The 9,221-nt window shown below is 42.3% G+C and overlaps 1 non-coding gene across 1 annotated transcript; it reads right to left on the bottom strand.

Annotated features, from left to right (window-relative positions):
• Positions 1-610: 610 nt before the first annotated feature.
• Positions 611-693, bottom strand: Trnal-cag (transfer RNA leucine (anticodon CAG)). Its single transcript has one exon. It is a non-coding gene; the product is annotated as a tRNA-Leu (tRNA).
• Positions 694-9,221: the final 8,528 nt, after the last annotated feature.

Consider the following 9,221-nt stretch of genomic DNA (forward strand, 5'->3'; position numbering starts at 1 on the left):
TGGCTGAGATATCCAAAAACAAGGTGAAACAAAGAGATTCTAATAGAGGTGGGGCATGTCGCCTTTTATTATTATCACTTTTGGGGATATCTCAGCCATTTGAAAACCAATTTTCATCAAATAAACGTAGAATCCTTCTTAAAATCACATGCTCTTTCATATTCCATAAGAGGTTTCTCATTATCTCACTTAGGAATGTTCAAAACATGAATCCCCACCTCAACCACTACTGTATATACACAGTCCCTTTAAATAAGGCAATATGAGGGATGAATATAATGTAAGCAGGGACGACAAAGGAAGACAAAATTTAATCTTGTTGATTATACCAATATTTCGTGAAATAATCTTACATATACTATCAATATGAAATTTCCATGAAAACTTATTATCAACTGTTATTCCCAAAAATTTGACATAAGAAACATTTTCCAGTAGCAACTATCCAATCAGCCAATAGCACCTTTTAGTATATAATGTAATTTTATTGTAAGAAAAAAAATATAACAGCAACTGTACCTTTAAAAAAAAAAAACACAATTCATAAATAGCAATCAAAATCAGACAGCAGGTACAGCAGTATTAAAAAAAAAAAAAATGGGAAAAATTATGTCAGGAGTGGGATTCGAACCCACGCCTACAGAGTAGACTACGACCTGAACGTAGCGCCTTAGACCGCTCGGCCATCCTGACTTGATGTTTAAAACGTGGCACATGTACTAGATATACACTGCAACAATACTCGCACCGCACGTGCATTCACTACTGTGCGTGTGAGTACACGCGCGTGTAAAATCTCTTTGGTACGCGCACGTCGCTTTCCCCCGTACGTTTTTGCAGTGCTATACAGTATGCTATGCTGCGACAACATTTCGAATCCCTGCCGTTTACCGGCGAGCGCATACCATATTTAAATATTTGTTTTGTGATAGTTGTGAATACCGTATGTAAATATCATTAGCAAGAAATAGAGCTGAATAGATCAGGTTTATGACTACGTAGTTTGAGTAACAAATATGGTGCAATAAATTCAAAATCGTGTTGTCGCTCCGGAATTAGGTAGGGTACTGTCGCGACACCAGTACAGCGACAGGGCTGTATATAGTTCGTATCTGCACAAAGCTTGATGTTTATTAACTATACACAGCCCAGTCGCCGCTGTACATACGTAGCGCGACAGGGCTGTACCAACGAAGCTCCAAACACGAAGAGGGTCCAACGATCGCATGCGATCGGATTGAATTTTGATACTTTAGATCATTTTTTGGTCACTTCAAACTCATCTGACGAACAAAATGATAATGAGACTTCATATCTATGCTATGAATATTGAAATTTAGATTTAATAACTTACCTGAAATGATGGTTATATGCAGCATGTGTGAACGGTTCACGAACGGTACATCGTCTTTCACGCCAGGCCATTTCCAATATCCGGGAGGTCACATGATCTGAATGCCCTTTCAAAAGGTCGCGCTGTCGACCGTGCCGCTACACCAACACTCAAGCAGCGCATCGCACGCACGCAAAAGATTTCCGCAGAGATCAAGGCGCCATTTTGAATTTTGCAACGATGAACCCTGACGGTGTTAGGGAATCCGCCAGAAAGTATCATTTTTTGGTTCCACGGACTTATCACGAGGGCTCTCAATGGACTTACGAACCTTCTGTAATACAAGCATGCACTTAAGGTGAGTAACGTTTGGTAACGTGTACATTGTTTATAAAGAACGTATAAATTTTCATAAGTTTTGTAGTTGTGTTGTGGTTCCCCACTTTGTAGGTGCCCGCTCGTTGGTCAGACGCTGTATTCGCGTAGCGTATTAACAGCGTCTGGTCGGGCTAGATGTTTATTTGGTTTTTCTCTATCTTTTTCTTTTTTTTTTCTAAATTCTTCTAATTTCACGATTCCAATGTTCTATCCTCGACCTCAAAATATTACAGTATTACAGTATCATGATTTACACGGCGCGACATTGCCATTTACACTTCCGTAAGGACCGTACATTTTCGTGGTCATGCACCGCACGCAATCCATTGGTATTGAGCCTTGATTCAGGGCCCCACCTTCCTGCTTGATTGGAAGGAACTAGTGTTACAAGCATTGCATGCCTACAAAGATTATAACTGCAGGTACCAACGGCGTAAATCCGTACTGAGGAGTGGGGGGGATGATTGGCGATAGTCACCATCACCACGATTACAAGCCCATAACCGGACCGGCGCAGCCCTGGGGGGGGGGGGGGGGGGGGGGGGATGCTTGCCCCCCCCCCCCCCACACACACACACTTAACAGGGATCAAATGTCCCACTCCTTTACATGCAAAGTGGGAGGGAAGTGGCAGCAAAAATATGACGACTTTTTGTTCTTGTTTTTGTTTGTTTGTTTGTTTTTTCTTGTCAGCCGACTTTCGGCGGAGAATCAGACCTTAAAAGTATGAAGAATTTTTTGTTGTTGTTTCTCTTGTCTTTTGATGTTCTTTCTTCTTGGCTGACAGGTGATTTTGCGCCCCCCCCCCTTTCAAAAACGTAGCGCAGCCCTGAATAATACCCAACTAAATTCAATAAAATGATAATAAGGATATCCATTTCTTGAATAACGCAGTAGATATTTTCCTGTAGCTATTAATTGTATTCTTCAATTTTCTTGATTTAAGTCAGTGAAGCAATCATCACATGGGCATCGTTCCGTTTTAATGATGGGGGGTAGGGGAGGGACTTTGAGTTTGAATATCTGTGCGAGGGAGCGGAGCGGCCTGGGGGAGGGTGTGGGGAGGGGGTTTCCCCCTCCCATGCACACGAGGAAAATTTGGCATTTTCAGACCTCAAATTCAGCGATCTGGTGCACACTTTTGGTAAAATTTGGGATCTTTTTCCTATAAAAAAACAAGTAAGAAAAAGAAATATTCATAGATAATTGAATGACTACATCGTGGTATTTCAGCTCTTGCTCCGCCTGTGCGACATCACTGTGAAGTAGTGGGGCCTATCACCGGCGTAGCCAGGATTTGATCTTAGGGAGAGCGGTTAGATGCGAGGGAGAGATGCGAGCGAGGGGGGAGGGTGTGTGAGAACTTTTTGCATATTGATGTTGTAAATGGTGTAATTTGATTCATTTTTTTTTTTGCGTGTTCTATCGACTTGAAACAGTCCAACATGTTTAAGGCAGCAGTACATTTTATGTCGATTATTATTGAACAATTTTGCCTATAAAATGGTATCATTTAGAGAAACTTCTTGTCTTAATTCTTACACTGAAGATCATGAACGCGATCATGAATTTTGACATTGCACAGTCCAAAAGCGGCCGTTTGTAGCTATATATTTTTTTCGCTTTGGAAGTTAAGGGGGGGGGGGCGTACCAGGCGCATTTGCTGGCAATTTAATATCATCAGGAGAATGACATAACGATTAAATGCGAGCGAGCGAAGCGAGCGAGCTTGAAAATTTTGACATTTTACAGTCCCCAAACTGCTTTTTGTAGCTACATTTTTTCGTTTGCAATTACTCGGCAGCAACATCAGGAGAATAGCATAGCGATTAACGCGAGCGAGCGAAGCAAGCGAGCTTGAAAATTTTGACATTGTACAGTCCCAAAATGGCAGTTTGTAGCTATATTTTTTCGCTTAAGAAATTAAGGGGGGTGGGGCGCACCGGGCGCAACTGCTGGCAATTACTGGCAGCAACATCAGGAGAATGACATAAAGATTATATGCGAGCGAGCTTGAAAATTTTGACATTTCACAGTCCAAAAACTGCCGTTTGTAGCTATATCTTTTTCGCTTTGAAAAATAAGGGGGGGGGGCGCACCGGGCGCAACTGCTGGTAATTACTCGGCAGCAACATCAGGAGAATGGCATGACGATTAAATGCGAGCGAGCGAAGCGAGCGAGCTTGAAAATTTTGACATTTTACAGTCCCAAAACTGCTTTTTGTAGCTACATTTTTTCGCTTTGAAAATTAAGGGGGGGGGGGGGGCACCGGGAGCAACTGTTGGCAATTACTCGGCAGCAACATCAGGAGAATAGCATAGCGATTAAATGCGAGCGAGCGAAGCAAGCGAGCTTGAAATTTTGACATTGTACAGTCCCAAAACGGCAGTTTGTAGCTATATTTTTTCGCTTAGGAAATTAAGGGGGGTGGGGTGCACCGGGCGCAACTGCTGACATTACTGGCAGCAACATCAGAGGAGTGACATAAGGATTAAATGCGAGCGAGCTTGAAAATTTTGACATTTCACAGTCCCAAAACTGCCGTTTGTAGCTATATCTTTTTCGCTTTGAAAAATAAGGGGGGGCGCATCGGGCGCAACTGCTGGTAATTACTCGGCAGCAACATCGGGAGAAAGGCATGATGATTAAATGCGAGCGAGCGAAGCGAGCGAGCTTGAAAATTTTGACATTTTACAGTCCAAAAACTGCCGTTTGTAGCTGTACTTTTTTCGCTTAGGAAATGAAGGGGTTGGGGGCGCACCGGGCGCAACTGCTGGCAATTACTGGCAGCAACATCAGGAGAATAGCATAGCATGGCATGACGATTAAATGCGAGCGAGCGAAGCGAGCGAGCTTGAAAATTTTGACATTTTACAGTCCAAAAACTGCCGTTTGTAGCTGTACTTTTTTCGCTTAGGAAATGAAGGGGTTGGGGGCGCACCGGGCGCAACTGCTGGCAATTACTGGCAGCAACATCAGGAGAATAGCATAGCATGGCATGACGATTAAATGCGAGCGAGCGAAGCGAGCGAGCTTGAAAATTTTGACATTTTACAGTCCCAAAACTGCCGTTTGTAGCTACATTCTTTCGCTTTGAAAATTAAGGGGGGGGGGGGGTGGCACCGGGAGCAACTGCTGGCAATGACTCGGCAGCAACATCAGGAGAATAGCATAGCGATTAAATGCGAGCAAGCGAAGCAAGCGAGCTTGAAAATTTTGACACTGGACAGTCCCAAAACGGCAGTTTGTAGCTATATTTTTTCGTTTGGAAATTAAGGGGGGCGGGGTGCACCGGGCGCAACTGCTGACAATTACTGGCAGCAACATCAGAAGAATGACATAAGGATTAAATGCGAGCGAGCTTGAAAATTTTGACATTTCACAGTCCAAAAACTGCCGTTTGTAGCTATATCTTTTTCGCTTTGAAAAATAAGGGGGGGGGGGGCGCACCGGGCGCAACTGCTGGTAATTACTCGGCAGCAACATCAGGAGAATGGCATGACGATTAAATGCGAGCGAGCGAAGCGAGCGAGCTTGAAAATTTTGACATTTTACAGTCCCAAAACTGCTTTTTGTAGCTACATTTTTTCGCTTTGAAAATTAAGGGGGGGGGGGCACCGGGAGCAACTGTTGGCAATTACTCGGCAGCAACATCAGGAGAATAGCATAGCGATTAAATGCGAGCGAGCGAAGCAAGCGAGCTTGAAATTTTGACATTGTACAGTCCCAAAATGGCAGTTTGTAGCTATATTTTTTCGCTTAGGAAATTAAGGGGGGTGGGGTGCACCGGGCGCAACTGCTGACATTACTGGCAGCAACATCAGAGGAGTGACATAAGGATTAAATGCGAGCGAGCTTGAAAATTTTGACATTTCACAGTCCCCAAACTGCCGTTTGTAGCTATATCTTTTTCGCTTTGAAAAATAAGGGGGGGGGGGCGCACCGGGCGCAACTGCTGGTAATTACTCGGCAGCAACATCGGGAGAAAGGCATGACGATTAAATGCGAGCGAGCGAAGCGAGCGAGCTTGAAAATTTTGACATTTTACAGTCCAAAAACTGCCGTTTGTAGCTGTACTTTTTTCGCTTAGGAAATGAAGGGGTTGGGGGCGCACCGGGCGCAACTGCTGGCAATTATTGGCAGCAACATCAGGAGAATAGCATAGCATGGCATGACGATTAAATGCGAGCGAGCGAAGCGAGCGAGCTTGAAAATTTTGACATTTTACAGTCCCAAAACTGCCGTTTGTAGCTACATTCTTTCGCTTTGAAAATTAAGGGGGGGGGGGGGTGGCACCGGGAGCAACTGCTGGCAATGACTCGGCAGCAACATCAGGAGAATAGGATAGCGATTAAATGCGAGCAAGCGAAGCAAGCGAGCTTGAAAATTTTGACACTGTACAGTCCCAAAACGGCAGTTTGTAGCTATATTTTTTCGCTTAGGAAATTAAGGGGGGCGGGGTGCACCGGGCGCAACTGCTGACAATTACTGGCAGCAACATCAGAAGAATGACATAAGGATTAAATGCGAGCGAGCTTGAAAATTTTGACATTTCACAGTCCCAAAACTGCCGTTTGTAGCTATATCTTTTTCGCTTTGAAAAATAAGGGGGGGGGGGGAACGCACCGGGCGCAACTGCTGGTAATTACTCGGCAGCAACATCGGGAGAATGGCATGACGATTAAATGCGAGCGAGCGAAGCAAGCGAGCTTGAAAATTTTGACATTGTACAGTCCCAAAACGGCAGTTTGTAGCTATATTTTTTCGCTTAGGAAATGAAGGGGGTGGGGGCGCACCGGACGCAACTGCTGGCAATGACTGGCAGCAACATCAGGAGAATGACATATCGATTAAATGCGAGCAGGGAGGTGTTTCTCTTCCCACCTCCCTGATTCGAGCGAGCTTGAAAATTTTGACATCTTACAGTCCCCAAACTGCCGTTTGTAGCTATATCTTTTTTCGCTTTGAAAAATAAGGGGGGGGGGGGGGCACACCGGGCGCAACTGCTGGCAATTACCCGGCAGCAACATCAGGAGAATGGCATGACGATTCAATGCGAGCGAGCGAAGCGAGCGAGCGTGAAATTTTGACATTTTACAGTCCAAAAACTGCCGTTTGTAGCTGTACTTTTTTCGCTTTGGGAATTAAGGGATGGGGGCGCACCGGGCGCAACTGCTGGTAATTACTGGCAGCAACAAATATCTCGTAAACACATTTATGATGTAATCTGGGGAAATTTCAATCCCAGAAGTGTATAACACTTTTCGTACTATTCTGGCAAACTGTTGATGATATGTCTTGCCTTTTCTGTGGGATTGTTTAATTAGGGATTAAAGAATCCATTTTTCTGTTCGTGAGATGAATGTTGTATATCAGTAAAATTGGCTGAGAATAAACTTGTCTTATTAATCTATTGATTTATGTTTGTTAACAGGTGAACTTTCTAGTGCTTTTTGCACATCTCCCATGAAAACAAAAAGAAATCTGGTTCTTTCTTTCTTTCTTTCTTTATTGTCTTCTTTATAAAAGCAGGGTAGTCCCATTCAAGCCGCAAGGCCTGCTTTCCAAGGGAGCCCTGCTGTACAAATCACATTTATGATACAATAAAATACATACATAACAATCACTTGCAAACATACACAATAATACATTTCATTAAAGTGGAGATCCTCTGTAGAATAGATAAAGCGAGAGAGAGAGAGAGAGAGAGAGAGAGAAAGGTGACAGAAAGAATACATGTGTACATCTTTCAAAGAAACGAGAAATTAGCTACTGCTGGTAACCACCTGAATGTTGCGGACATTGCGTTTAAATAGGGGCAGTGAGGCGGAGGATTTGATAAACACAGGTAGTGAGTTAAATAGCTTCGTTGCTGTGTATGAAAAAGACTGCTTTTTATACTCGGTCTTGGGTTTAGCTAAATACAGTTGGTGCATGGAGACTGATCTCGTAGAGTATGGATTAGCTCGTTGTGGTAAAACTCGTCTTAGATATTCAGGAGCAAGGCCATTCAGAATTTTGTACATAAATACATTATAATTATATTCCAGTCTATGTTTAACGGATTGTAATTTCAATGAATCTAACATAATTTGAACAGGGGTATCATAAGGTGCATCTAAAACTAAGCGACAACATTTGTTTTGACACCTCTGTAGCCTCATTAAGTTTTTCTTCGACAGTGAGCCCCACACAGTTGAACAATAATCAATATAAGGAAGTATCAAAGTGAAATATAAATGAAGGAGTACTGATTTCGTCAGGCAGTGCTTAATCCTACGCATACATGTAAGCGAGTTCATAATTTTCTTAACGATATCATTAATCTGAAAAGACCAATCTAAATTCTGATTTACAATAACACCTAGATACTTGAATTTGGTTACATTTTCTAACAATTTATCTTCCATTCTAATTTGCAATTTAATTGGATTTTTCTTCCTTCTACCAGAAATTAACATTACTTTAGTTTTATCGGTATTAACAACTAATCCATTTTCATTCAACCATTTACATAAAACATTTATATCATTCTGTAACTGTGTTTGAACAGCCTGTACTCCATATCCTGAAGAAAAAACGGTTGTGTCGTCTGCGTACAATGAAATATTCGTACTTATATGAAAAGGTAAATTGCTTATGTCATTAATGTACATACAAAATAGAAGCGGGCCCAGTATTGAGCCCTGCGGTACACCGGAATATACTGGAAGAAAATCACTTCTTACACCTTTGTATGACACCAATTGCTTTCTTCCCAATAAATATGATTCAAACCATGATAATTCAATACCGTCAATACCAAAAAAACTCAGTTTCTTAATAAGAAGATCATGGGGAATTATATCAAAAGCTTTCCTCAGGTCTAAGAAGACAGCACCAGTAAATCGACCTTTGTCAAGGTTATCGTATAACATTTCACAAATTTCCATTAAACACGTTGAGGTGGAGTGTTTACTCCTGAAACCAGACTGCCGATCACTCAACAATTCTTCTTTATGTAGGTATCCCATCAATTGAGAATGAACTGCTCTTTCTAACACTTTGGAAACAATTGACAAAAGAGAAATAGGACGAAAGTTATTTAGTTCATGACTTGCTTTTGCTTTGGGAACAGGGACTACTTTAGCCATTTTAAAATCATCAGGGAGACGCCCAGATTGTAGTGATTGATTAAGAATGCACACAATAGGAATGGCCACTAATTCAGCACTAAGCTTCAGCAGTCGAGGGTGGAGGTCATCAAGCCCTGCAGATTTCGAACAATCTAGGTTAGCTAATTCTTTTTTAACAAATTCAAAGGTGATCTTGTCAAATACAAAGCACGATTGTGCTTTACTAAGTCGTTTAGTAGCATCTGTGCTGTTGTGGTTGTGTCTCACTTCACCGGAGTCTTCTTTTCCATGAATTGACTCAGCGATTTTACTAAACATATTATTGAACTCCGTTGCTATTTTTAAAGGATCAGATACAATTTTCCCATCGATGACAACATGTGAAGATGCGTTA

This window comes from Diadema setosum, chromosome 14, assembly GCF_964275005.1.
Source record: "Diadema setosum chromosome 14, eeDiaSeto1, whole genome shotgun sequence".
NCBI classification, from domain to species: Eukaryota; Metazoa; Echinodermata; class Echinoidea; order Diadematoida; family Diadematidae; genus Diadema; species Diadema setosum.